Genomic DNA, 27,714 nt, shown 5'->3' with positions numbered 1-27,714 from the left:
CCTTTTCTCTTGTTCCACCTCTCTCTCCTCCATAATGCAGGAATATTTGAATTCTTTTTTTTTTTTGAGATAGGGTCTCACTCTAGACTCAGCTCAGGCTGACCTGGAATTCACTATGTAGTCTCAGGTTGGCCTCAAACTCAAGGTAATCCTCCTTCCTACCTCTGCCTCTCAAATGCCACGCCTGGCTAATATTTGAATTCTTGCAATGCATCAAGCTCACTCCTCTCTTCCAACTTTAGAACCTGCAGTTCTTCAACTTTTTTTTTTTTCTCCTTAGATAGGGTCTCATTGTGACCCAAGCTGACCTGGAATTCACTATGTACTTTCAGGGTGGCTTCGAACTCACAATGATCCTTCTCCTACCTCTGCCTCCCAAGTGATGAGATTTAAGGCATGTACCCAGCTTTTTCAGTTCCTCAATCTAACACTCATTCGCTCTCAGATATGTGGACCCAGGATAACTTTTTTTTTTTTTTTTTTTTTTTTGGTTTTTCGACGTAGGGTCTCACTCTAGTCCAGGCTGACCTGGAACTCACTCTGTAGTCTCAGGGCGGCCTTGAACTCACAGCAATCCTCCTACCTATGCCTCCCCAGTGCTGGGATTAAAGGCATGTGCCACTGCACCCGGCTCTAGGATAACTATTTGTATATGCTATCTGAGTCTCCCATATGTCAAATTAAAATGCTATTTTCAGTTGATTATACAAAACTACTGTTTTTTTATTTTATTCATTCACTTATGTATTTATTTTTATTCATTTATTTATGCTTATTTATCTATTAATTTACTTGATAGAGAAAGAGGGAGAGAGAGAGAATGGGCATGCCAGGGCCTCCAGCCACTGCAAATGAACTCCATACCATGTGCCCCCTTGTGCATCTGGCTAACATGGGTCCTGGGGAATTGAACCTTGGTCCTTTGGCTTCGCAGGCAAATGCCTTAACCTCTAAACCATCTCTCCAGCCCTCATTTATTTATTTTTATTTTATTTTATTTTTTGATGTTTCAAGGTAGGGTTTCAGTCTAGCCCAGGCTGACCTGTAATTCATTATGTAGTCTCAGGGTGGCCTCGAACTCATGGTGATCCTCCTACCTCTGCCTCCCGAGTGCTGGGACTAAAGGTGTGCGCCACCACACCAGGCTAAATTATACTTTTTTGAACAGCAATGTGGATGACTGTGCTGAAGTCCACAGCCACAGCCTGCTCTGCTGGCTCCAAGTTCAGAAGAGTTGATTAAACAGTCCAAAAATGCTTCTTTGGTAAAGATTTCTTATTAAAAATTTGTAACCAAAAAGCTGGGCGTGGTGGCACACGCCTTTAATCCCAGCACTCAGGAGGCAGAGGTAGGAGGATCGCCATGAGTTCAAGGCCACCCTGAGATGACAGAGTTAATTCCAGGTCAGCCTGGACCAGAATGAGACCCTACCTCAAAAAACCAAAAAAAAAAAAAAAAAAAAAAAAAAAATTGTAACCAAATTCCAGGTCAGCCTGAGCTACAGCAAGACTCCATTTCAAAACAAAACAATACAAAAAGTGTGACCTCTAGTAACCTGACTCCCATTTCACAATGCACACAGCGCTAAACATACTGAGGTAGGCAACCACGGTGTCACTGTTACTATAGATCAGAGCACATGAAAGGACCATCCTACTATATTGGCCCTATTTCTCAAGTTTATCCTTCACCCATTTTCTACATGTCATCTGAGGTAAACCAATTTAAACTGTGTTTGTTTCCAGTAACCAGCTATGAAAAGAAAAAATATATACTTATTTATTTTTTAATTTTTAATTTTTATTTTTTGGTTTCTCGAGGTAGGGTCTCTCTCTGGCCCAGTCTGATCTGGAATTTACTATATAGTCTCAGGGTGGCCTTGAACTCAAAGCAGGAGAGACTTGTTGCTGCTTAGAATTATCAAACTTGGAGATTTGATACTGACTAGAGTTGTTGGACTTGAAGCTACAGAATTTGATGTTTGCCCTGGTTGTTTTAAATCTTGTATTGACTGGCATATTCTTTGCTATGCCCGATGCCATCTTTTGCAGTGTGAATTGTTTATTCTGTGCCATTATGGTTTTTTTTTTTTTTTGAGGGCTTTTTTTTTGGTATTATGGCTCAGTTAAAAGATCTTAGAATATGGGCTGGAGAGATGGCTTAGCGGTTAAGTGCTTGCCTGTGAAGCCTAAGGACCCCGGTTTGAGGCTCAGCTCCCCAGGTCCTACGTTAGCCAGATGCACAAGGGGGCGCACGCGTCTGGAGTTCGTTTGCAGAGGCTGGAAGCCCTGGCACGCCCATTCTCTCTCTCTCCCTCTATCTGTCTTTCTCTCTGTGTCTGTCACTCTCAAATAAATAAATAAATAATTTTTTAAAAAAAGATCTTAGACTATGGAGATGTATGAACATCATTGGAATTGATAAAAACTATGGGGAATTTTAAAGTTGGATGGGTGCATTTCATTTTATATCACATATGGTTATCAGTTTATGAGGACCAGGGGCAGAATGTGGTGGTTTGATTCAGGTGTCCCCCATAAACTTAGGTGTCCTGATTTGGGAATTAACGCCTCCTGGAGGCAGTGTATTGTTGGGGGCGGGCTTATGGGTGTTATAGCCAGTTTCCCCTTGCCAGTGTTTGGCACACTCTCCTGTTGCTATGGTCCACCTTATGTTGTTCAGGGTGTGATGTCCACCCTCTGCTCATGCCATCATTTTCTCCTGCCATGTGGAGCTTCCCCTCGAGCCTGTAAGCCAAAATAAACCTCTTTTTCCCACAAGCTGCCTTTGGTTGGGTGATTTCTACCAGCAAAGCGAATCTGACTGCAACAGTCTCCCATAAGACTGCATATAGTGCAGCTTTTTCCAGCTTTCAGTTGGCTGGTCTACATGGAGAAGGTTTTCTGCTCAGCACAGCTTGATTTCTCAGTGATTTTGCTGCTCAGGCATGTGACATCTTCAGCAATAGGGTCTTACCATCTCTTTCTCACAGGAAACCAAGGGCCTTGGCAATAGCCTATAACGTTTTGGAGGTAGCAGGGACCCCTCTGACCAACAACTCACTGGAAGGTATCCCATCTCTGGTAATGAAAATTTTCTAGTAACAATCTGTGGCTTCTGGATGTGCCCTTATTCAAAAAACTAGGTTTTGGGCTGCAGAGATGGCTTAGCTGTTAAGCGCTTGCCTGTGAAGCCTAAGGACCCCGGTTCGAGGCTCGGTTCCCCAGGTCCCACGTTAGCCAGATGCACAAGGGGGCACACGCGTCTGGAGTTCGTTTGCAGAGGCTGGAAGCCCTGGCGCGCCCATTCTCTCTCTCCCCCTCTATCTGTCTTTCTCTCTGTGTCTGTCGCTCTCAAATAAATAAATAAATAATTTTTTAAAAAAAAACTAGGTTTTCATATATCTTATTCAGAATATCTTGAATTTTGATTGACCCTCCCCCCACTCTTTTATACAATCTCTTCCCCTGACCTCGCTTAGGCCTTTCCCCTCCCTGTAATCTGTTCTATTTACATACATGTAATACCATCCCCTTAAGTCCTTCCCTCTCCTCCCTCCCTTATAGCCTTTTTCTAGTTTATGGGCTTCTGTTACTGATTTTTTGTTTCAGCTCACACACAAGCCAATACATCTGTAGCTAGGATCCACATATGAGAGAGAACATGTGGCACTTGGCTTTCTGGGCCTGGGTTACCTCATTTAGTATAATCCTTTCCAGATCCATCCATTTCCCTGCAAATTTCATTTTTCTTTACCACTGAGTGGAACTCCATGGTGTAAATGTACCAAATCTTTATTATCCATTCACCTGTGGATGGACATCTAGGCTGATTCCATTTCCTAGCTATTGTGAATAGAGCAGCAATAAACATGGTTGTGCAAGTATCTCTAGGGTAGTGAGAAAAGGCATTAGGATATATGTCCAGAAGTGCTCTAGCTGGATCATATGGTAAATCTATTTTTATCTGTCTCAAGAACCTCCACACTGATTTCCACAATGGCTGTACTAGATTACATTCCCACTAGCAGTGCAGAAGGGGTCCCCTTTTATTGCATCCTTGCCAACATTTATTGTCATTTGTTTTCTTGATGACAGGAGAGGGATGGAATCTCAGGTAGTTTTAATTTGCATTTCCCTGATGGCCAAGGATGTAGAATACTTTTTTATTTTTTTTATTTTTATTTTTATTTTTTTAATTTTTTATTTATTCATTTGAGAGCGACAGACACAGAGAGAAAGACAGATAGAGGGAGAGAGAGAGAATGGGCGTGCCAGGGCTTCCAGCCTCTGCAAACGAACTCCAGATGCGTGCGCCCCCTTGTGCATCTGGCTAACGTGGGACCTGGGGAACCAAGCCTCGAACCGGGGTCCTTAGGCTTCACAGGCAATTGCTTAACCGCTAAGCCATCTCTCCAGCCCTAGAATACTTTTTTAGATGTTTATATGCCATATGTATTTCTTCTGGTGAAAACTCCTATTTAGTTCCATAGCCCATTTTTTTTAAAATTTTTATTTATTTATTTGAGAGCAACAGACACAGAGAGAAAGACAGATAGAGGGAGAGAGAGAGAGAGAATGGGCGCGCCAGGGCTTCCAGCCTCTGCAAACGAACTCCAGACGCGTGCGCCTTGTGCATCTGGCTAACGTGGGACCTGGGGAACCGAGCCTCGAACCGGGGTCCTTAGGCTTCACAGGCAAGCACTTAACCGCTAAGCCATCTCTCCAGCCCCATAGCCCATTTTTTAATTGGGTTGTTTGATTTCTTATTGTTCTGTTTCTTGAGTTCTTTGTATATTCTGAATATTAATCCTCTGTCAAGTGTGTAGCTGGCAATGAGGTTGTCTCTTTGCTCTATTCACAGTGTCCTTTGCTGTACAAAACCTTTGTAGTTTCATGAGATCCCAGTGGCTGATTAGTGGTTTATTTTCTGAGCAATTGGGGTTATATTCAGAAAGTCTTTACCTATGCCAATATGTTGAAGGGTTTTCCCTACCATTTATTCTATCAATTTCAGAGTTTCAGGTCTGATATTAAGGTCTCTGATCCACTTGGATTTCATTCTTGTGCTTGGAGAAGACAAGGATCTATTTTTATCTTTCTACATATAGATATCCAGTTTTCCCAAACCACCTGTTGATGAGGCTGTCTTTTCTCCAATGAATATTTTTGGCACTTTTGTCAAAAATCAGATGGCTAGGGCTGGAGAGATGGCTTAGCGGTTAAGCGCTTGCCTGTGAAGCCTAAGGACCCTGGTTCAAGGCTGGATTCCCCAGGACCCATGTTAGCCAGATGTACAAGGGGGCACACACGTCTGGAGTTTGTTTGCAGTGGCTGGAGTCCCTGGCATGCCCATTCTCTCTTTCTCTCTCTCTCTATTTCTCTCTGTCTTTCTGCCTCTTTTTCCCTCTGTCTGTTGCTCTCAAATAAATAAATAAAAATAAGCAAAATATAAATATTTTAAAAATCAGATGGTGGGCTGGAGAGATGACTTAGCAGTTAAGTGCTTGCCTGTGAAGCCTAAGGACCCCGGTTCGAGGCTTGATTCCTCTGGACCCATATTAGCCAGATGCACAAGGGGGTGCATGCGTCTTACAGTGGTTGGAGACCCTGGCACGCCCATTTTCTTTCTTTCTCTCTCTCTCTCAACTAAATAAATAAATAAAATATTTTTTAAAAAATCAGATGGGAGCTGGGTGTGGTGGTGCACGCCTTTATTCCCAGCACTGGGAGGCAGAGGTAGGAGGGTCGCTGTGAGTTCAAGGCCACCCTGAGACTCCATAGTGAATTCCAGGGTAGGAGGATCACTGTGAGTTCAAGGCCACCCTGAGACTACAGAGTTAATTCCAGGTCATCCTAGACCAGAGTGAGACCCTACCTCAAAAAAAAAAAAAAAAAAAAAAAAAAAAAATCAGATGGCTGTAGCTGCCTGGATTAACATCTGGGTCCTCTATTCTGTTCCATTGATCTTCACATCTGTCTTTGTGCCAATACCATGCTGTTTTTGTTACTATGGATTTTTTATTATTACATTTGTTGAGGGAAGTAGAGCCAAGGAAAGCATCCACATGGCTAGAGATCCTACATGGAGGGCTTGGGGGAAAAAAACATGGAAAGAAAAGAGAAAAGAAAAGCCAGGCCAGGCATGGTGGCACACGCCTTTAATCCCAGCACTCGGGAGGCAGAGGTAGGAGGATCTCCATGAGTTTGAGGCCACCCTGAGACTTCATAGTGAATTCCAGATCAGCCTGGGTTAGAGCAAGACCTTACCTCAAAAAAAAAAAAAAATATATATATGGAATGCTTCATGAATTTATGTCATCCTTGCACAGGGGCCATGCTAATCTTCTCTGTATTGTTCCAATTTTAGTATATGTGCTGTCAAAATAAGCACTTGATATATATTATACATATAATATGTAATAAATATCGTACACACACACACATACACACACACACACACATATATAAATGCAAGCAATAACAAGTGTACTGCCTGCAGCCTTAAATTTTTTTGTTGTTCATCTGTTTTTCCAGGTAGGGTCTCGCTCTAGTGCAGGCTGACCTGGCATTCACTCTGTAGTCTCAAGGTGGCCACAAACTCATGGCAATCCTCCTACCTCTGCCTCCAGAGCGTTGGGGACTACAGGCGTGCGCCACCACACCCAAAAACTTTGATTTTTTTTTTTTTTTTTTTTTTCCGAGATAGGGTCTCACTCTAGCTCACGCTGACCTGGAATTCACTATGTAGTCTCGGGGTGGCCTTGAACTCATGGTGATTCGCCTACCTCTGCCTTTCGAGTGCTGGGATTAAAGGCATGTACCACCACGTCTGGCTGACAATAATGTTTTTATTAGCGATGTACACAGTGTGTATATAACCATGTTGGTACCATCATTAGTCTCCTCCCTGTCCTCCCCCCTCCGCAGGGATCCTCTTCTTTGGGGATTGTGAGTCGTGCATTGTGGGGTAGCCATCAGTTGTGGGTAAGAGGCAGTCTCTCTGAGCATAATGGCCCAACTTAATGGCTCTAACAATATTTCTGGTCACTCTTCTACGAATTTCCCTGAGCCTTGGTGGGTTCATTTTAGATCTACTTCAGTGATGAGTTCTTGAGAGCCTCTGTGTCTCTGGATCTCTGGTTTGGTAGGAGTTGAGCGTTCTCTGGGTCTGTCTCCTTCACCCTTGTGCTGGAACCAGATTCACCAAGAAAGCACTCTTGCTCATTTCCCCAATTACTCTATGGTTTCAGTGGGGGCCCTAGTGAGGTGCAAAGGTCTGATTCCTCAGGATCTGTATCCATTTGAAAAAGAGAAACAAATTCTCTAATGGAAGTCAGCACCAGGTAAATGGGATAACAGTTATTATTTTAGAGAGAATTTAATAAGTGTAGGCCCTCTTGTAAGCTAAGCCCACAATTGGTGAGAGCTTGATAATGGAGAATGGGCTTGTCTTTTGGATATGGTTCTGACTTTTTTTTCCCAGCTCCAGCTATGCATTCTGTTTCACTGAGCAGTTCAGTTAGCCAAATCAAGAGCAGTTGGGGCTGGAGAGATGGCTTAGTGATTAAGCACTTGCCCGTGAAGCCTAAGGACCCCGGTTCAAGGCTCGATTCCCTAGGACCCATATTAGCCAGATGCACAAGGGGGCACATGCATCTGGAGTTCGTTTGTGGTGGCTGGAAGCCCTGACACCCCCATTCTCTATCTGCCTCCTTCTCTGTTTGTTGCTCTCAAATAAAAATGAACAACAACAACAACAACAAAAATCAAGAGCAGTTGGTTACCACCATGGCAGTGTGCCACTGTTGCACCTGTGTTTGTGTGAGTATCACGTCAGGTTGTTTGCTGCTGAGTACCTTAGACTATGAGTTGCTTGGAGAGATGTTGGCCATTTTCTCCCAGTCGCTCATGTAGCACCTTCTGGCACTAGATGAGCTAACTGTCTAGGGACTGACTCTCTTCCAGATTCCAGCCAGGTCACTCCATGTTCCATATCAATAGCATATGGTGTCTTCAGCAGTAGGGTCTTACCACTAACCTCTGGTGGGTCATCAAGTACTCTGACAGAAATCTTAGACAATAACTATTTTTAAAAAAATATTTTTATTTATTTGAGAGAGCAAGTGGCAGAGAGAGAGAGAGAGAGAGAGAGAGAGAGAGAGAATGAGAATGGGTGCACTAGGGCCTCTAGTCATTGTAAATTAACTCAAGAAGTATGCTCCATCTTGTGCACTTGGCTTACTGGGGAACTGAACCTGGATCCTTAGGCTGTGCAGGCAAAAGTCTTTTTTTTTTTTTTTAAATTATTTATTTATTTATTTGAGAGCAACAGACACAGAGAGAAAGACAGATAGAGGGAGAGAGAGAGAATGGGCGAGCCAGGGCTTCCAGCCTCTCCAAACGAACTCCAGACGCATGCACCCCCTTGTGCATCTGGCTAACGTGGGACCTGGGGAACCGAGCCTCGAACTGGGGTCCTTATGCTTCACAGGCAAGCACTTTACCGCTAAGCCATCTCTCCAGCCCTATTTATTTTAAAATGTTTATTATTATTATTATTATTAAGATGCTTCACATGGATACATCATGTGTTGGTACTCTCTTTTCCCCCATCCCTGCCCCCATTCTGTTGGGGATGGTCCTCAGTAGGGTTGCAGGTCTTCCCCATGGGGTTGTAGTTTATGAATTATGGGAGCAACAATCAGTTATTTTGGCAGGGGAGGGAATCCCTCTGAACATAACATCTCAACCTGTGGCTCATACAGCCTTTCTGCCCCCTCTTCCACAAAAGTCCCTGAGCCATCATGGGTGAGTTTTAAGTCTACTTCAGTGATGAGCTCTTAGGAGCCTCTGGACCTCTACTTTTGTAGGTGTTGAGTATACTCAGGGTCTATCTCCTACACCTTGATGCTGATTGTCAGGAACAGAATGGAAACAGCACTCTTGCTTATCTCCCCATTCCTCTGTGGAATCAACTATGGCTTGGCTGAAGTGCGAGGGGTAGTTTATCTCCTCTGGTCTCACTACCTTCTGAAAAAGAAGAACAGATTCTCCAACGGAGAGTGAAGTCAGTATATTTTAAATGGTATAAGCATTATTAATTTAGGGACAATTTGACATATGTGACCCCTCTTTTAGTCAAAGACTAGTGACAGCTTGACACTGGAGAACATAATCTGTGTCTCCACAGGTGTTTTTTGTTTGTTTGTTTTTTGTTTTGTTTTTGGTTTTTTGAGTATGCCATCAGTTTTTAGAAACAGATGTTCCCTGGGCTGGAGAGATGGCTCAATGGTTCAGTTGCTTGCCTGCAAAGCCTAATGACTGGGATTTAATTCCCCAGTACTCATGTAAATCCAGATGCACAAAGTAGCCCATGCATCTGGAGATCTTTTTGCAGTAGTTGGAGGACCTGGCATGCCCATTCTCTTTCTCTCTCCCCATGCAAACAAATTAAAAAAATTTTTTTTTAAAGAGAAGTGGAGAGGGAATGTTATTGTCTACAATTATGGAAGCTGTAATTAAGACAGGCGTGGTGGTGCATGCCTTTAATCCCAGCACTTGGGTGGCAGATGTAGGAGAATTGCTGAGAGTTCAAGGACACCCTGAGACTACATAGTGAATTCCAGGTCAGCCTGAGCCAGAGTGAGACCCAAAAATAAATAAATGAATTAATTAATTAAAAAATAAATTAAATTTAAAAAAAGAGGAGTGCCTGGTGGTGCATGCCTTTAATCTCAGCACTCAGGAGGCAGAGGTAGGAGGATCACTGTGAGTTTGAGGCCAGCCTGAGACTACATAGTGAATTCCAGGTCAGCCTAAACTAGAGTGAAACTCTACCTCGAAAAATCCAAAAATAAAAAAAAGAGGTTTTGAACTCTCTTTTTTAAGGGAATGAGGAACAACTTTCAAGTGTGTTGGAATAAATGGGTTACTCCTACCACAGGGCACATACACCTTCCATGACCACTCCCTCACTCCCCAGTTATTCATAAGTGAAGATGACCCATTGATAGTCTCCATAGGTTGCCAGGTCCAGCTGTCCCTCTTTGGTGCTTACACATTTCATACCCTGTAGTCAAACCCTTGCACATAACAGTATTTCAGTCCTTGGTGTCTTAAGAGCTAAGCCATCTTTCCATCATACACACACAGACACAGACACACTCACATATGATATGTGTTGCAGTCCAGTTCGCATTGCTGTTAGAAATCACCCAACCAAGAGCAGTTTCTGGGAAAGAGAGATTTATTTTGGCTTACAGGCTCGAGGGGAAGCTCCACGATGGCAGGGGAAAACGATGGCATGAACAGAGGGTGGATATCACCCCCTGGCCAACGTAAGGGTGGACCACAGCAACAGGAGGGTGTGCCAAACACTGGCAAGGGGAAACTGGCTATAAAGCCCATAAGCCCGCCCCCAACAATACACTCCCTCCAGGAGGCATTAATTCCCAAATCTCCATCAGTTGGGAACCTAGCATTCACAACACCTAACCCTGAATCAAACCACCACAATATGCTTTTGTTTTTTTCAAGGTAGGGTCTCACTCTAGCCCAAGCTGACCTGGAATTCACTATGGAGTCTCATGGTGGCCTCAAACTGACAGTGATCATTTTACCTTTACCTTCTGAGTTCCGGGATTAAAGGAATGTACCATCATACCTGGTTCTCAGCTAGAATTTAATTAATTTCAAACAAAAGAGATCTAATACTTTTTGGGGGTTAAATTTCCTTTTTCTGGGGGCTGGAGAGATGGCTTAGTAGTTAAGGCACTTACCTGCGAAGCCTAAGGACCCCAGTTTGAGGATCAATTCCTCAGGACTCACGTTAGCCAGATGCACAAGGGGGCACACATGTCTGGAATTCATTTGCAGTGGCTAGAAGTCCTGGAGCGCCCATTCTCTCTCTCTTCCTCTCTCTCTCTCTCAAATAAATAAAGATAAAACAAAACAAAACAAAACAACAACAAAAGCCAGCCAGACTTGGTGGTCCACGCCTTTAATCCCAGAACTGGGGGGAAAAGCAACAACAAATAACAACAAAATAAACCAAACCAAAACAATAACAACAAGGCTTTCCAGCCTGAGGACCTCCCTCCAGATGAGACAATCACTCTAGCCAAGGCTCTCCTTCACCCCTCTCCAGAAAAGGAGAAGAGGAAACACAGGAAGGCCCTGGTGCAGAGCTCACTTCCTATTTCATGGATGAGAACCGCCCAAGATGCTGTAAAATCACCTCGGTCTTTAGCCATGCACACACATGCTGCGCTGTCCCCTGCCAGCCCACAGGAGGAAAAGCAAGGATTGCAGAAGGATGTTCCTTCCGGAGGAAGCAGCACTAACAGCAGCCTGATCAAAATGAGGGGGGGGGGGAATGATCCCAGTAAACATGTTTTGGATATATTGTAAAACAAAAACAAAATAACCAAGACAAATGCTGGTAAAACCTGACTGGCCCAGCACCCATTTAAATGCTGATGCACAAATTAAGCATATTTGTCTGGAGTTCATTTATAGCACCATGAGGTGCTCATCCCTTTAATTCCAGCACTTGGGAGGCTGAGGTAGGAGGATCACTGTGAGTGTCAGTCTGAGCAGATTACATAGTGAATTCCAGGTCAGCCTGGACTGGAGCAAGACCCTACCTTGAAAAAAAAAAGAAAAATGCTCAGGATAATCATGTTTCCCCAATACAAACTATGTTTTTCACAGTACATTTAAGTATTTGTACACAGTATACTTAATTTTAGAGAATATAGAATAAACAAATTATTATTTTTTGATTTTTTTTTCAAGGTAGGGTCTCACTCTAGCTAGCCCAGGCTGACCTGGAATTCACTATGTAGCCTGAGGGTGGCCTTGAACTCTTGGCAATCCTCCTATCGCTGCCTCCCAAGTGCTGGGAGTGAACACATTATTAATTATAGGCCAAATTACATTTGATGTGAGTGGAGGAAAGGTCACCCTATGTAAACCAGCCTGTCCTGGAACTCACTAGAAGCTGAGGTTGACTTCCTGCTTCAGTCTTCCTGGTGCTGGGGTTATGATCTTGTGCTATCATTCTTGACTTGAAACTAAACTAAACTAAACTCTACTAAAAACAACTATTTTAGTTAGCTATCTATTTATTTGAGAGAAAGAGAGAGAGAAAGAGGCAGATAGAGAGAGAGAGAGAGAATGGGTGTGCCAAGGCCTCAAACCACTGCAAATGAACGCCAAATACATGCAACACCTTGTGCATCTGGCTTTACGTGGGTACTGGGGAACTGAACCTGAATTCTTAGGCTTCATAGGCAAGTGTTCTAACCACTGAGCCATGTCTCCAACGCTCTACTGAAAATAACTATGTATGATTTTATATACCCCCTCCTGTTTTTTGTTTTTTTCCGAGGTTTCATTCTGACCTGGAATTCTCAGGGTGGCCTTGAACTCATGGTGATCCTTCTACCTCTGCCTCCTGAATGCTAAGATTAAAGGCCTGTACCACTATGCCTGGCTTTTTTTTTTTTTTTAAGGTGCTATAGTCGCAACTCTCCCCAGGGTGACCTTGAACTCACAACAATCCTCCTACTTAGTGTAGCATGCACTACCATGCTGTGCTAATTTTATATATTCTGACAGGAATTCCTGTGCTCCTGTAACGGCGAATACAATGGAGTGTAATAGACCCCTTAGTTCAAAGGACTGCTGCATAAGAACCATGCTTGTCAACATGGTTTGGGTAACAGAGCTTTAGTTACTAAAGTGGGTCATCTAAAAGAAACCTCACCAGTTGTCTGACAAAGAGACAAGTTAGGTTAAGTAGCAACATCTGGCATATGTGATATAAGGAGGCCGGGTGTGGAGGTACATGCAATCTTGGTACTTGGGAGGTGGAGGCAGGAGGTTATCAAGGTTATCCTCACGACTTAGCGAGCTACAGGTTACATGAGACCATCTCAAATTTCATGAGCCCGAAGTAGAAAGATTGTTGTAAGTTTTGAGACCATTATGAAACTACAGAGTGAATTCCAAGTCAGCCTGGGTTACAGTGAGACCCTACCTCTTCTCTTTAGAGGTTTTATTTTTGTTTATTTGAGGGAGGGAGAGGGAGAATGGGCACAACGGGGCCACTGCAAATGAATTCCATACACCATGAGCATCTGGCTTACGTGGGTACTGGTGAATTGGACCTGGGTCTTTAGGCTTTATGGGTAAACACCTTAAATGCTCAGCTATCTCTTGAACCCTATTAGTTTTTTTTTAATGTTTTTTTCTTTTCTGTTTCCTCTCCCCCAACGCTAGCTTTTTTTTTTTTTTTTAAGTTTTTTGAGGTACAGTCTCACTGTAGCCCAGGCTGACCTGACATTCACTAATGTCAGGGTGGCTTTGAACTCATGGTGATCCTCCTACCTCTATGCTATCAGGCCCAGCTTATTATTATTATTTTGAATGCACGAGAGAGAAGACAGCCGGGCCTCCAAGTCAACAAACTCCAGACACAAGGCACCACCTTGTGCATCTGGTTTAACAACATGGGTCAAGTGGGGAACCGAACGCTGGCCCTGAAGGCTTCTCGGAGGTTTTGAAGAGCTAAAGCCTGTTTGAATCCTGGCCTTGACTAAATTTCGCAGACAGCTCTCCCAGTCTCCTTTAGGCTCTCGGGCTCCTGGGCACAAGGAAGACGCCTCTGTCCTTGACATGGATACTCATGAGAGATCAAAAGCTCTTGGGGCTAGATGCCAGGGTGGCGGGGAAGAAGGGAAAGTACTGGAAACTTACAGACAAGCAGGATGCCCCTTTGTTTCCAAGGAAACCACCTAGGCTTGTTGCCTGGGCTGGGTTCATTCCCCTAGATGGCCACCGCCGCCAGGGGGCGCCACCGCCGCCCTCCCAGCCGCCGAGGCCTCCCACCGCGCGTGCGCTGAGGGCGTGGACGCCGGCGGCTGTCTGGTTTTGTGTGTGTATATGTTTTAATTTAATTTTTTTTTTTTTTCCCGAGGTAGGGTCTCACTCTGGCCCAAGCTGACCTGGAATTCACTAGGTAGTCGCAGGCTGGCCTCGAACTCACGGCGATCCTCCTACCTCTGCTTCCCGACTGCTGGCATTAAAGGCGTGTGTCTTATTTTTTTTTTTTTTTTCTTTCCCCCCGACGCTTAAAGCCGTCCGGGCTGGGGTGAAAGCCGGCGCGCGGCGGCCATCTTCGTCGTCTTCAGGGCACGTCAGCTGAGCGGGGTTGACGGGCATTCCCCACTTCCCAACCACCCCTCCCGCCCCCAGGCTCCCCCAACACAGCCCCCGAAGTGGAGGGAGGCGTCTGCGCAAGCGCACCCGGCACGGTCTTTCCCTCCCGCCCCCTCCCAGGTAACTCCCATGTGACGGGCGTCACCGTCGCCGTCGCCGGAAGTTTGGCGTTTGCGCCGCGGGGGAGGCGGCGGCGGCGGCGGCGGCGGCGGCCGTAGCAGCAGCTGAGCGTCTCCCGGTACCCGGATGTGAGGCGATTATTTTCTTCCCCCCGCTGACTCGGCTGAGGGACCCGCGCGGCCAGGCGCCCGGGGAAGGTACGCGAGCGTCGCCGGCCTCCCTTCCCCGTCCCACCCCGCTCCGTGTCGCGTTGCCGCGCGCGGCGTCTTCCCCGTAGGGTCCTCGTCCCGTCTCTCTCTCCCCCCCCCCCCCGCCCCAACACCACCACCCTCCACCACCACCCACGCGCACCGCGTCCCCGGGGAAAGGGATGCGGGAGTCGCGGGCATCCGAGCTCGGGATGCTGAGCGGTCCAGCGTGCACCCAGCCGCGCTCACCTGCCCGCCGCCGCTCGACGAGCTGTCAAGAGTCAGCCGCGAGTCACCGCTGTCCCCACACGGCCCCGGGGTGTCTGTGTGTTTGTGGGGGGGGGGAGGAGGGTGGTGGGTGGTCAGCGTGCAGCCGTGGTAGCTGCCCCGGGGCCTGGTCCCCGGGCAATCTTGCTGCCCACTGGTTTCTTCTGTCCCCCCCCCCCCTCCAGGTTGCAACCCTCTGACCCTTGACCATGTCCCCTCACTGTCCCCACTTTATCACTCCCCTCAGTGCCTCTGCAGTGTAAGGGGCAGTCCTGATTCCCCCCCCACCCCAGGGCTCATGCTGGAAGGGGAGCCATCCGTGTGGCCTGAGCCCAAGGTCAAGGAGGGATGCTGTTGATGATGCGGGGAGTGGGGGCGGTGGAGATGGCTGGGAGGCGCAGGTAAGGAAGGGATGCTTTGAGGGGTCCTCGTGAAGTTTGTGTCGATGGAGCAGGAAGGAATCGGGTCCTCGATTTTTTTTTTTTCTTCTTTTAAATCACTACTCGTTAGATGATAAGGGGTTTGTTTTGCACAGATAAGAATAGCCCACTTATGTCCAGAATTAAACAGAGACAAAAACCCGGATCCCCCGGCACCCTTTGCGTCTAAATGGTGTCTTGTGAAAAACTTGAGTCGCCTACAGAATTTTCCGGGGGAGGAGGAGGAAGTACTTACTGTGAGCCCATGTTTTCTGTAGACTTAGCTGAAATGGGTTCTTTTAAGCAGGAAGTAATTGAAGTATACTGTGTCTTATTTCGTATTATAAGACAGCATCTAAGAAATGGGCTTTTTATTTTTCACCCCGAAGTAGGGTCTCCATTGCCCCAGGCTGGGTTTTATTTTTGTTGTTGTTTTTTCGAGGTAGGGTCTCACTCTAGTCCAGGCTGACCTGGAATTCATTATGGAGTTTCAGGGTGGCCTTGAACTCATGCTGATCCTCCTCTGCCTCCGAGTGCTGGGATTAAAGGCATGCGCCACGCCTGGATCCAGGCTGTTCTTCAACTCACAGCAATCCTGCAACCTTGGCCTACCTAGTGCTGGGACTAAAGGCATGCATCACCACCCAGGCTAGGTAATCTTTTGTTTTTTGTTTTGTTTTTCAGGTAGGGTCTCAGTTTAGCTCAGGCTGACCTGGAATTCACTATGTAGTCATGGTGATCCTCCTACCTCTGCCTCCTGAGTGGCGGGATTAAAGGCATGCGCCACCATGCCTGGCCTTGGGATTCCTCCCTTCTAAACAATTTTTTTTTTTTTTTTAAAGTGGAAAGGAAGCCAGGCATAGTGGCCCTCACTTGGGAGGCAGAGGTAAAAGAACGGCTGTGAGTTTGAGGCCAGTCTTGGGCTACAGAGTGAGTTCTGGGTCAGCCTGGCCTAGAGTGAGACACTACCTCGAAAAAATAAAGAAAGAAAGTGGGAATGAGCTGGAGGTGTGGGTCATGGGAAAAGCTTACCCTCATACATGAGCAAAGGCCCTGGGCACAGTCACTAGCACTGAAAGTAATAAATTGGGTAAGACAATTTCAGCTGTGAACACTCAGCTTGTAGTGAACCGAAATATAGTCCTCTCCAATCAAGTCCTTGTGTTGTGATATCAACACCATTGGATTTATTTCTTTTCCTCAGAGCCTGCAGCCATTCCCTGGTTATTTCTTTTTGATCACTTGTTAAAACATTTACCTTTTCTCTTTTTTTTCTTCTTTCATTTATTTATTTATTTATTTTTGAGGCATGTTGCTACAGGCTGACCTCCAACTCACTATGTAGCTGAGAATGACCTTGAACTTCTGGTCGTCCTGCCTTTGAAATGGGAATTTTGGGGTTCCATGCCAATATACCAGTACACCAACACGAATAAATTTAGGGTACACCGGATTCTTGTCTTATGAATTTAAAGAGTTAAAATCCACAGACCAGAGGCTAAGGAAAGAAGAAAGTGCAGAGGGGTCCTGCCATGTGGGGGGCTGGAGGGGGTGGAGCATCCATGTAAGAGTAGGGGTGGGCGGTCTCCCCTAGGCCCTGCTGATCTGAGCCTAGGGAAGTTTACCAGGATCTGGAAGCCAAACAAGAAAGCCTTTTCGATGTGTTTTTTTTTTTTTTCCCTTCAAGGCAAGGTCTCACTGACCTGGAACTCATTCTGTAGCCCCAGGCTGGCTTGAATCTCAAGGCTGTCCCTACCAAACCTAGAGTTCTCACTGCTCAACCACTTCTGGAATTAGACCCACCTGTAGAATAAGACCTAGTGAGCCAGAAAAAAAGAGACAATGAAAGCTTGAGGTGGGGGAATGGGGATGGTATAGGCCTTTAATCCCTTCTTTCTGGAGGTAGAGGTGGGATAGCTGTGAGTTCAAGGCCAGCCAAAAAGTTTAAGGTTAGCAAAAAAAAAAAAAAAAGGAATGAGAAGTGTGTTAAGAGTGCTTAATTTAGAAGCTCTAAATTCAGTTTTTTACCCTGTGAGGATTTGAGGAGGTAAAAAGGAAGCAAAGAAGATTCCGTTTAGACAGACTCCTTTTAGGTTTGTCACCTGGGAAGCATAGTGCTTTCAACAAAATTTTGCCCTGGCTTACTAGCTTCTGCCTATCTTTACTTGTTCCTTTTTGAGGGAAATATGTTTCTCAATCAACAGTGCATTTCTGTAGCCAGAAAGTTTTCTTCAAGGAAGTCTGTCCCATATAAGATTTTTGTGTTAGCATCTAAGTTAAGAAATTATACCTTACAGAAGAACTAAACAAGAACGCTAATGAGCAGGGTGTGTTGGTGCACGCCTTTAATCCCAGCACTCGGGAGGCAGAGGTAGGAGGATTGCTGTGAGTTTGAGGCCACCCTGAGACTCCATAGTGAATTCCAGGTCAGCCTGGGCTAGAGTAAGACCCTACCACGAAAACCAAAAAACCAAAAAAAAAAAAAAGAACACTAATGATTGTCATTAACAGCCTTTGCAGGATGGCCCTTTTTTAGTTTGGTGATTCATTAAAACATGGGTGATTATATATTTATTCTTTTAATGAAAGTGACTCTGGTTGCATAATTTAAATAATGGATTGCTTTTTGCTGTTGTTTTTTTTTTGTTTGTTTTTTTTTTTTGTTTTTTTGAGGTAGGGTCTCACTCTGGTCCAGGCTTACCTAGAATTCATTATGTTGTCTCAGGATGGCCTCGAACTTATAGTGATCCTCCTACCTCTGCCTCCTGAGTACTGGGATTAAAGGCGTGTGCCACCACGACTGGCTTGGATGGCTTTTTTAGGTCCTCACTCTAGTCTAGCCCAGGTTGACCTGGAATTCACTATAGTCTCAGCCTGGCCTCAAACTCACAGTGCTCCTCCTACCTCAGTGCTGCTGGGATTAAAGGTGTCACGCCTGGCTGTGAATTTCTTTTCTTAATAGATATTTCTTCGTGTGCTTTATTAGTAGATTTATGTTCTATGTGGGGTTCTTTCAGGCTTTCTTCTGAAGGTAATACATTTTCATAATAGAAAACTAACTCCAGTCAAATTATTACCCTAGCTAATTCATTAAAAGACTGTGTTAATTAAACCTTTTGAAACTGACTTTAATTTTTTTCTGTGCATCATTCAGTGAAAATTCTTTTTCTTTCTTTAATATTTTTATTTTATTTATTTGAGAGAGAAAAGAAGAGGCAGAGATACAGGGAGAGAGAATGAGTACATCAGGGCCTTCAGCCCCTGCAAACAAACTCCAGGTGCAAGCACCACCTTGTGCATCTGTCTTACATGGGTCCTGGAGAATCGAACCTGAGTCCTTTGGCTTTGCAGGCAAGTGTCTTAGCTGCTAAGCCATTTCTCCAGCCTCTTTTGTTTCTTTTTTCTGAGGTAGGGTTTCACTCTAGAATTCACTATGTATTCTCATCAGACACCATGCCCAGCTAATTTTTTTTTTTTTTTTTCTGAGTAGTGTCTCACTCTCCTCAAGGTTGTCTCATGGTGGCCTTGAACTCAAGGTGATCCTTCTACCCCTGCCTCCCCGAGTGCTGGGATTAAAGGCGCGCGCCACCATGCCCGACTTTTCTACGGAAGTTTTTTATTTTTATTTATTTTTTTTATTTTTGAGAGCGACAGACACACAGAGAGAAAGAAACAGATAGAGAATGGGCACGCCAGGGCCTGCAGCCAACTGCAAATGAACTCCAGACACGTGCGCTCCCTTGTGCATCTGGCTAATGTGGGTCCTGGGGAATCGAGCCTCGAACTGGGGTCCTTAGGCTTCATAGGCAAGCGCTTAACTGCTAAGCTATCTCTCCAGCCCTTATCCCTATATATTTTTTTTAAATTTTTATTAACATTTTCCATGATTATAAAATATATCCCATGGTAATTCCCTCCCTCCCCACCCCCACACTTTCCCATTTGAAATTCCATTCTCCATCATATTACCTCCCCATTACAATCATTGTAATTACATTTATACAATATCAACCTATTAAGTATCCTCCTCCCTTCCTTTCTCTACTCTTTATGTCTCCTTTTTACCTTACTGGCCTCTGCTACTAAGTATTTTCATTCTCACGCAGAAGCCCAGTCATCTGTAGCTAGGATCCACATATGAGAGAGAACATGTGGCGCTTGGCTTTCTGGGTCTGGGTTACCTCACTTAGTATAATACTTTCCAGGTCCATCCATTTTTCTGCAAATTTCATAACTTCATTTTTCTTTACCGCTGAGTAGAACTCCATTGTATAAATGTGCCACGTCTTCATTATCCACTCATCAGTTGAGGGACATCTAGGCTGGTTCCACTTCCCAGCTATTATAAATTGAGCAGCAATAAACATGGTACTTCTAAGGAAATGAGATGAGTCCTTTGGATATATGCCTAGGAGTGCTATAGCTGGGTCATATGGTAGATCAATCTCTAGCTGTTTTAGGAACCTCCACACTGATTTCCACAATGGCTGGACCAGATTGCATTCCCACCAGCAGTGCAGAAGGGTTCCTTTTTTCCCACATCCCCGCCTTGTTGTAGCATTCTTAACACCCAGCTGCATGAACTGCCTTGCGCCTGGCTTTAGTGCGTTCTGGGTGTTTGATTTTGGGCCCGCAGGCTTTGTGAGCAAGTGTCTTTAACCGCTGAGTCACCTCCCTAGCCACAGTGTAACATTTTCTTGAGGGGAGGGGCGTTTAAGGCAGGGTCTCACTCTAGGCCAGGCTCACCCTGAACTCAGTCTGTAGCTCCAGGGTAGCCTCCTACTTTAGCCTCCCCAGTGCTAGAACTATAGGCCCATGCCACCGTGGCCAGCAGTAGTTATTTTAAAAAACTTATTTTCAAGCAGAGAAAGGAGGTTGGGGAGAGAGACAGAATGGGCCTGCCAGGGCCTCTTGGTGCTACAGAAGAACTCCAGATGCATGAACCACTTTGTGTATCTGGCTTTACTTGGATCCTGGGGAATTGAACCCAGTCTGGCAGTCATTGCAAGCATTGGCCAGCCCCCTCCCAGTCTAGCTGTTTTGAACCTGGGCCAGCAGGCCTTGCAAGCAAGTGCCTTTAACTGCTGAGCCATCTCTCCAGCCCTGTAGCTCTTTTTTTTTTTTTTTTTTTTTTGTTTGTTTGTTTTGTTTTTTCCAGGCAGGCAGGGTTTCACTGTAGCTCAGGCTGACGACCTGGAATTCACTGTGTATCCTCAGAATGGCCTCAAGGTCATAGCGACCCTCCTACCACTGCCTCCCTAGCTCCAGGATTAAAGGCCCGTGTGCCACCAAGCTTGGCTCACCTCTAGCTGTCTGTATTTATTTATTTATTTGTTTATTTTAAGGTTTTGTTTGTTTATTTATTAGAAGGGGGTGGGGGAGAGAATGAGCACGCCTGGGCCTCTAGCTATTGCAAAAGAACTCCCAGATACATGCGCCACCATGAGCATCTATCTGGCTTATGTGGGACATGGAGAATCAAACCTGGGTCCTTAGCCTTCGCAGTCCATGGGCCTTATTGCTAAGCCATCTCTCCAGCCCATTTCTAGCTGTTTTTAATATGGCTTAGTCTAGGTTATAATTTTTTTAATTTTTTTTGTTTTATGTTTATTTATTTATTTGAAAGTGACAGACAGAGAAAGAGGGGGAGAGAGAGAATGGGCACGCCAGGGCCTCCAGCCACTGCAAACGAACTCCAGACATATGTGTCCCCTTGTGTATCTGGCTAGCGTGGGTCCTGGGGAATCGAGCCTCTAACTGGGGTCCTCAGGCTTCACAGGCAAGCGCTTAACCACTAAGCCATCTTTCCAGCCCAGTCTAGGTTATTTTTACAGAAAACTTTATTTTGACATACATGCGTTTGTGTTGCGTGTGGGCACACGTGGCACAGTACAAGGCAGTATCAGAGTACAACTTTCAGAACAATCATCACCTTCTATCTCATTTGAGGCAATCTCTCTCTTTGTTCATATCTTTCCTGAGTTTCCCAGAAAATTCCCTGTTTTTACCCCCCTTTTCACAGTAGCTGCAGTGAGATCACAGCAGCCCACCACAGCTGTCAGCTGGATGTGGGATGGAAGTTGTGCGGCTAGCCTTGATCATTGGGCCGTCTCCCCAGCCCAGTCTAGGTTATTCATTTTTGTGTGCGTGTTTCAGTAAGTCGGTGTGGATGTGTTTGGACACCTCAGGGTGTTTTGTCCTCCACTCTACCCTTCTTCGGGTTACTATTTTGTCCTTGCAGCATCGCCTGGCTTTGTGTGCACCGGCCTAGCTGGCCCACGAGTCCAGAGTTTCTGGCTTTGTCTCCTGTTAATGTAGGCAGGTGGGATCACAGATCCATGGGTCGCTTTGTGTCTGGCCTTATATGGGTGTTAACTAAACGTGGGCTGATGGGCTTGCAGCCAAGTGGCTTTAAGCACTGTGCCATCTCTCCAGCCCTAAGGTTAATTTCATTTATTTATTTATTTATTGCTAAGGACCCTAGGGTCTTGAACTTGCTAGGTAAGCATTCTCCCGCTGAACTCAATCTTCAAACCCCTGTTATGTGCTTTTTTTTTTTTTTTTTTTTTGCATAATAGTTTGTTTTGCTTTGGTTGGCTACAGAATTCCTTTTTTTTTTTTTTTTAAGATTCCCAAATACACAAGAAGTAATTTGAAGCATCAGTCAAGGCATCATCAAGAAATGTAAAAAGGGTGATTCATGATTTTTGTTTTATCAAGGTAAGCAGCTTATGTTTTTATGTTTATAATTTTGCATCTTCTAAGCTAAGTGCTGAGTGTTTTTCTATTTTGAGGGAAACATTTAATTGTTACCAAGGGTGCATATGTGTGTATATATATTTTGAGGTTCAGGATGCTGGTGTGACTCAGAACTGAGGGAGAAAGGAAGGGGCTCTGAGTTTCTAAATTCTTAGGAAGAGGAAAGGAGGGTTGGTAAGGTCTTCTGGGAAGGTTAGCACTCTGCTGTGGGGTGGAAGGCCCATGCTGTATGGGCTGTCCGGACTATTTCACATGGAGATGAGAAGTAACGTTGGAGCCATAATGTCCTTATTTTAGTGAGGGGGACTTTTTTTTGGGGAGGGGGTAGGGTCTCACTCTAGCTCAGAGTGAGGTGGAATTCACTCTGTAGTCTTAGGGTGGCCTTGAACTCATGGCTGTCCTCTTACCTCTGCCTCCAAGTGCTGGGATTAAAGGCGTGTGTCACTACATCCCACAGGGACTTTTGGCCTGTCTGGTATTAGCTTCAAGGGAGAGACTGTTTCCTCCCATTCAGGTGAGGAAGGGCTTAGGAGTTACCTTCGTAGAAGGTGTTGATTCTAGGATCCTGGACTGGGGCTTGGGCTTACTTAATGGGAGCGGTTAGAAGCAACTCTTGGAAACCTCAATTTCTGTACCCCTTTTAGGAGGGGAGCTCAGAGACTGACATACAAGTGTATGTAATAAACATGTAAGTGGGTAGGTAGTGAAAAGTAAGCTTTCTCCCAGTCCTAACACTTTACCAGAAACCACCACTGTTACTCATTTCTTTCTCTGGTGTTTCAAGGTAGGGTCTCACTCTAGCCCAGGCTGACCTGGAATTCACTGTGTAGTCTCAGGGTGGCCTCGAACTCACGGTGATCCTCCTACCTCTGCCTCCCAAGTGCTGGGATTAAAGGTGTGTGCCATCAAGCTCGGCTCCTTTCTTTCTTTTTTTTTTTTTTAAGATTAAAACAATATTTTATTTATTTGAGAGAGAGAAAGAGGCAGTTAGAGAATGGGCATACCAGTGCCTCTAGCTACTGCAAACAAACGTCAGACACATGCACCAATTTGTGCATTTGGCTTAGGGAATTGAACCTTTGGCTTTGTAAGCAAGCATCTTAACTGCTAAGCCCTGTTACTCATTTTTTGTATCTCTTTCTACACTTACTGTGTGTATAAGAAAGCATATGGTCTGTGTAGTTTTCTCACCTAACATCTTTTTCCCTTTTACACAGAGATGAACATGCTGTACCCCTGTTCTGTACTTTGCTTTTTGGTTAATGTTTCTTGGCCATTGGAGCTTATCAGTTTTAGCTCCTTTTTTAAAAATTTATTTTTATTTTAAGTATTTGAGAGCAACAGACAGAGAGAGAAGGCAGATAGATAAAGAATAGGCGTGCCAGGGCCTCCAGCCACGGCATCTGGCTTACATGGGTCCTGGGGAATTAAGCCTCGAACCTAGGTCCTTAGGCTTCACAGGCAAGCTCTTAACTGCTACGCCGTCTCTCCAGTCCCAGTTTTAGCTCTTGTTGTTGAATGACTAAGTCTGTTACTACGCATCTTCACTGTCTTAAAACAATTATAGCTTAGTGTATCTTGACAGATTGAAACACTTGTGGAAATCACCGCAATTGAGAAAAGAAGAAGTCATCTTCCTTCCTCCACCTTCTAACCCCTGGCGGTGACTGGCCTGCTTTCTCAGAGCTCCTGCATGTGCACTCTGTGCACCTTTGGCTTTTGGCTGCTCAGCCTGGGGTGAGTTGACCCATTTTGTCCAGGGGAGTTTGCTTCTTCCCTTACTGAGCAATTTTCCACTCTTTTGATGATGCATCATACTTCTATAGTCCTCATTTGACTTTTGGGTTGTTTTCAGCTTTAGGTTATTGTATGTGCATGAAACTGTTTTGAATGTGTTGTGCTAGTCTTTATGTGGTCATATGTAGAATGTCTAGAATTCTTCCTGCCACCCAAAAACTTTCCTCTAGAGTCTCAAAAGGTTTTCCACCTTTTTCTCTCTAATTTTCTTTTGGGAATTTGGTAGTTTTAGGCCAGGTGTAGTGGCCAGTGCTTTTAATCCCAGGACTTGGGGAGGCTGAAGTAGGAGGAATGCTATGAGTTTTAAGTCCAGCCTAGGCTACCGAGTGAGGTGTAGGTCAGCCTGGCTTAGAGTGAGACCCTACTTTGGAAAACCAATTTAAAAAAAACAACAAAAAACCAAAGCGGCAGGGCGTGGTGCACATACCTTTAATCTCAGCACTCAGGAGGCAGAGGTAGGAGGATCACTGTGAGTTCAAGGCCACCCTGAGACTACAGAGTGAATTCCAGGTCAGCCTGGGCTAAAGTGAGACCCTACATTGAAAAACAAAACAAACACAATTAATCATTTATCCTAAAACCAATGGCTGAGCAATCTTTATTGACGGTGTCCCACCTTTATATGTGCAAAAGCCCCTTGGACATTAAGGCATATTTTTGGAGTTTTTATCTGTTTTTTATTTTTTTAAATTAATTTTACTTACTTGCTAGCAGAGAGAGGGAGGGAGGGAGGGAAGGAGGGAGGGAGGGAGGGAAAGCAAGTGAGAGAGAAAGAAGAGAGACAGACAGAATGGGTGTACCAGGGCCTCTAGCTGCTGTAAACCACCTCTGGATGCATGTGTCATCTTGTGCATCTGGCTTTACATGCGTACTAGGGATTTGAACCCTGGTCATTAGGGTTTGCAGGCAAGCACCTTAACAACTGAGCCATCTCTCCAGCCTCCATCCCTCCTCTTTTTTTTGAGGTAGCCTCTCACTCTGACCTGGAAATCACTGCAGTCCTCACAATCATAGTGATCCTCTTACATCTGCTTCCCAAATGGTGGGATTCAAAGTGTGCGCTACCGTGCCCAGCCTGTGTTCTGTTTGCTAATCACTGTCAGCAGATGTGTTAGATTTAAGTGATTAATTATTGCCCCAGGTGTATTTTTTAAATTAATTTTTTTGTTTGTTTTTCGAGGTAGGGTCTCACTGTAGCTCACGCTGACCTGGAATTCACTCTGTAGTCTCAGAGTGGCCTTGAATTCAAGGTGATCCTCCTACCTCTGCCTCCCGAGTGCTGGGATTAAAGGTGTGTGCCACCATGCCCAGCTCCAAGTGTATTTTTATATTAGCAAGGGCAAATCTACTGTATATTTAGAAAGTGGATTTTTTGTGTATCTATGTGTGTTTGTGTACATCCTTGCACACCTGTGTACATGTATGTTACTATAAGTGGTATGTTTTGTTTTTTTTTTTCACTTGAGGTAGTGCCTCTCTATAGTCCAGCCTGACCTGGAACTCACTCTTTTGTCCCAGGCTGGCCTTGAACTCATAGTGATCCTTCCTAAGTGTTCAGATTAAAGCCACCACACCTGGCTATGTGGTGTTTTCTAGTTTTTATTTCAGTTTTTTTTTTTTTTTTTTAAGTGTGGTTTCCCCTCTAATCCAGGCTGACCTGGAATTCACTCTGTAGTCTTAGGCTAGCATCAAAATCATAGTGACTTTCCTACCTCTGCTTCCTGAGTGCTGGTATTAAAGGTATGTGCCACCATACCTGGCCTCTTTTTTTTTTTTTTTTTGGTTATTCGAGGTAGGGTTTCACTCTAGCCCAGGCTGGCCTGGAATTCACTCTGTATTCTCAGGGTGGTCTTGAACTCATGGTGATCCTCCTACCTCTGCCTCCCGAATGCTGAGATTAAAGGCGTGCGCCACCATGCCCGGCCACACCTGGCCTCTTTTTTAAAAAATTTATTTATTTATGCATTTGAGAGAGAGAGAATTGATGTACCAGGGCCTCTAGCCGCTGAAAATGAACTCCATATGCATACGCCACCTTGTGCACCTGGTTTACATAGGTACTTGGCAATCGAATCTGGATCGGTACGTTTCACAGCCTTACCTGCTGAGCCATCTTTCCAGCCCTCTACCTTCTTTCTTTTTTGGCATGAGTCAAGAGTACCTAATAATTTATGTTATCAATAGCAATTTATTTTAAAGTTTCTTTTGAAATCTAGTATTTTCCATGTAAGTTTTAGTAAAGATCCTGGACAGTTTTCTTCTTCCTTCTTATTTATTTATTTATTTATTTATTTATTTATTTATTTGAGGGGGGCATGTTAGGGCCCCAACCATTGCAAATAAACTCTAGACACATGCATCACTTTGTGCATCTGGTTATGTGGGTACTGGGGAATTGAACATGGGTTCTTAGGCTTCACAGGCAAGTGCCTTAACTGCTAAGCCATCTTTTCAGCCCCCTCCCCCCCTTTTTTTGTTCTTTTTTTCTTTCTGAGGTAGGTTCTCATACTAGCCCAGGATGACTTGGAGCTCATTCTGTAGCCCTGAGCAGGCATCCAACTTATGGTGATTCTCCTACCTCTGTCTCCAAGTGCTGGGAGTAAAGATTTGTGCCACCAAGCCCAGCTAGGACTGTTTTCGTTTTTGTTTGTTTGTTTGGGTTGGCTTGGTCTTTTGGCTTTTGAAATTCTTCTTGAAAGACATTGATTTATTTTAATACTATAGTAGCTGTTAAAGTTTTTTTTTTTCCTAGAGTACCTTTAATTAATTAATTAATATATTTATTCCAGGTAGGGGCTTAGTCTAGCCTAGACTGTCCTGGGTTTCACTCTGTAGTTTCAGGCTGTCCTTTAACTCATGGTAATCCTCCTACCTCTGTTGGTATTAAATGCATGCACTACCATGCCCAGCTTTTAAAATTTTTTTTTTTTTTTTTTTTTTTTTGGTTTTTTGAGTTAGGGTCTCACTCTGGTCCAGGCTGACCTGGAATTAACTCTGTCATCTCAGGGTGGCCTTGAACTCACGGTGATCCTCCTACCTCTGCCTCCCAAGTGCTGGGATTAAAGGCGTGCGCCACCACGCCCGGCTAAAATTTTTTTAATAGGTCATACTCTTTTTTTTTTTTAAGATTTACTTTTATTTACTTATTTATTTATTAGAGACAGAGAAAGGGAGAGAGAGAGAGCGAGAGAATGGGCGTGCCAGGGCCTTTAGCCATTGCAAACGAACTCCAGACATATGTGCCACCATGTGCATCTGGCTTACGTGGGACCTGGAGAATCGAACCTGGGTCCTTAGGCTTTGCAGGTATATGCCTTAACCACTAAGCCATCTCTCTAGCCCAGGTCATACTCTTTTAAAAAAAAATATTTTAAGCCGGGCGTGGTGGTACACGCCTTTAATCCCAGCACTCGGGAGGCAGAGGTAGGAGAATTGCCATGAGTTCGAGGCCAATCTGAGACTCCATAGTGAATTCCAGGTCAGCCTGAGCTAGAGTGAGACCTTACCTCAAAAAAAAAAAAAAATTTGCAAGGAGAGAGGTAGAAGGAATAGTGTCCAGGGCCTCTAGCCACTGCAAACGAACTTCAGATGCACGTACCACTTTATGCATCTGGCTTTACATGGGTACTGGGGACTCGAACCCTGGTCATTAGGTATTGTAGGCAAGTGCCTTAATACTTGCTACCTCATCTTTTCAGTCCCAATAGACTATACTCTTTTTCTTTAAAATATTTTTGTTTGTTTGTAAGCAGCGAGAGGGAGAGAATGCGAATGAATGAAAGTGAATGGATAGGCATGCCAGGGCCTCTTGCTGCTACAAACAAACTCCAGATGCATGTGTGCTTCTGGCTTTACATGGGTACTGGGGAGTTGAACCCCAGGCTGGTAGGCTTTGCAAGCAAGTGCCTTTAGCTAGCTGCTGCGCCATCTCCCCAGCTC

At 44.8% G+C, this 27,714-nt stretch overlaps 1 protein-coding gene and 1 non-coding gene across 4 annotated transcripts in view; one reads left to right on the top strand and one right to left on the bottom strand.

Moving 5' to 3' along the window:
• Positions 1-6,288: 6,288 nt before the first annotated feature.
• Positions 6,289-6,393, bottom strand: LOC123455146. The gene has a single exon (XR_006633705.1). It is a non-coding gene; the product is annotated as a U6 spliceosomal RNA (small nuclear RNA).
• Positions 6,394-14,407: 8,014 nt separating this feature from the next.
• Positions 14,408-27,714, top strand: part of Esco1 (establishment of sister chromatid cohesion N-acetyltransferase 1) — a 49,071-nt gene continuing 35,764 nt past the window's right edge. For 2 of the 3 annotated variants that reach the window (XM_045135238.1, XM_045135235.1), the window contains exons 1-3: positions 14,408-14,542; positions 21,848-21,939; positions 23,564-23,715. The gene's annotated coding sequence lies outside the window, so the exon portion shown is untranslated. Of the gene's footprint in view, positions 14,543-21,847; positions 21,940-23,545; positions 23,716-27,714 lie in introns of all 3 variants that reach the window. The other variant, XM_045135237.1, reaches the window with a different exon arrangement.

The sequence above is a fragment of the Jaculus jaculus genome, chromosome 15 (assembly GCF_020740685.1).
Source record: "Jaculus jaculus isolate mJacJac1 chromosome 15, mJacJac1.mat.Y.cur, whole genome shotgun sequence".
NCBI classification, from domain to species: Eukaryota; Metazoa; Chordata; class Mammalia; order Rodentia; family Dipodidae; genus Jaculus; species Jaculus jaculus.
This window is presented reverse-complemented; position numbering and strand designations above follow the sequence as displayed.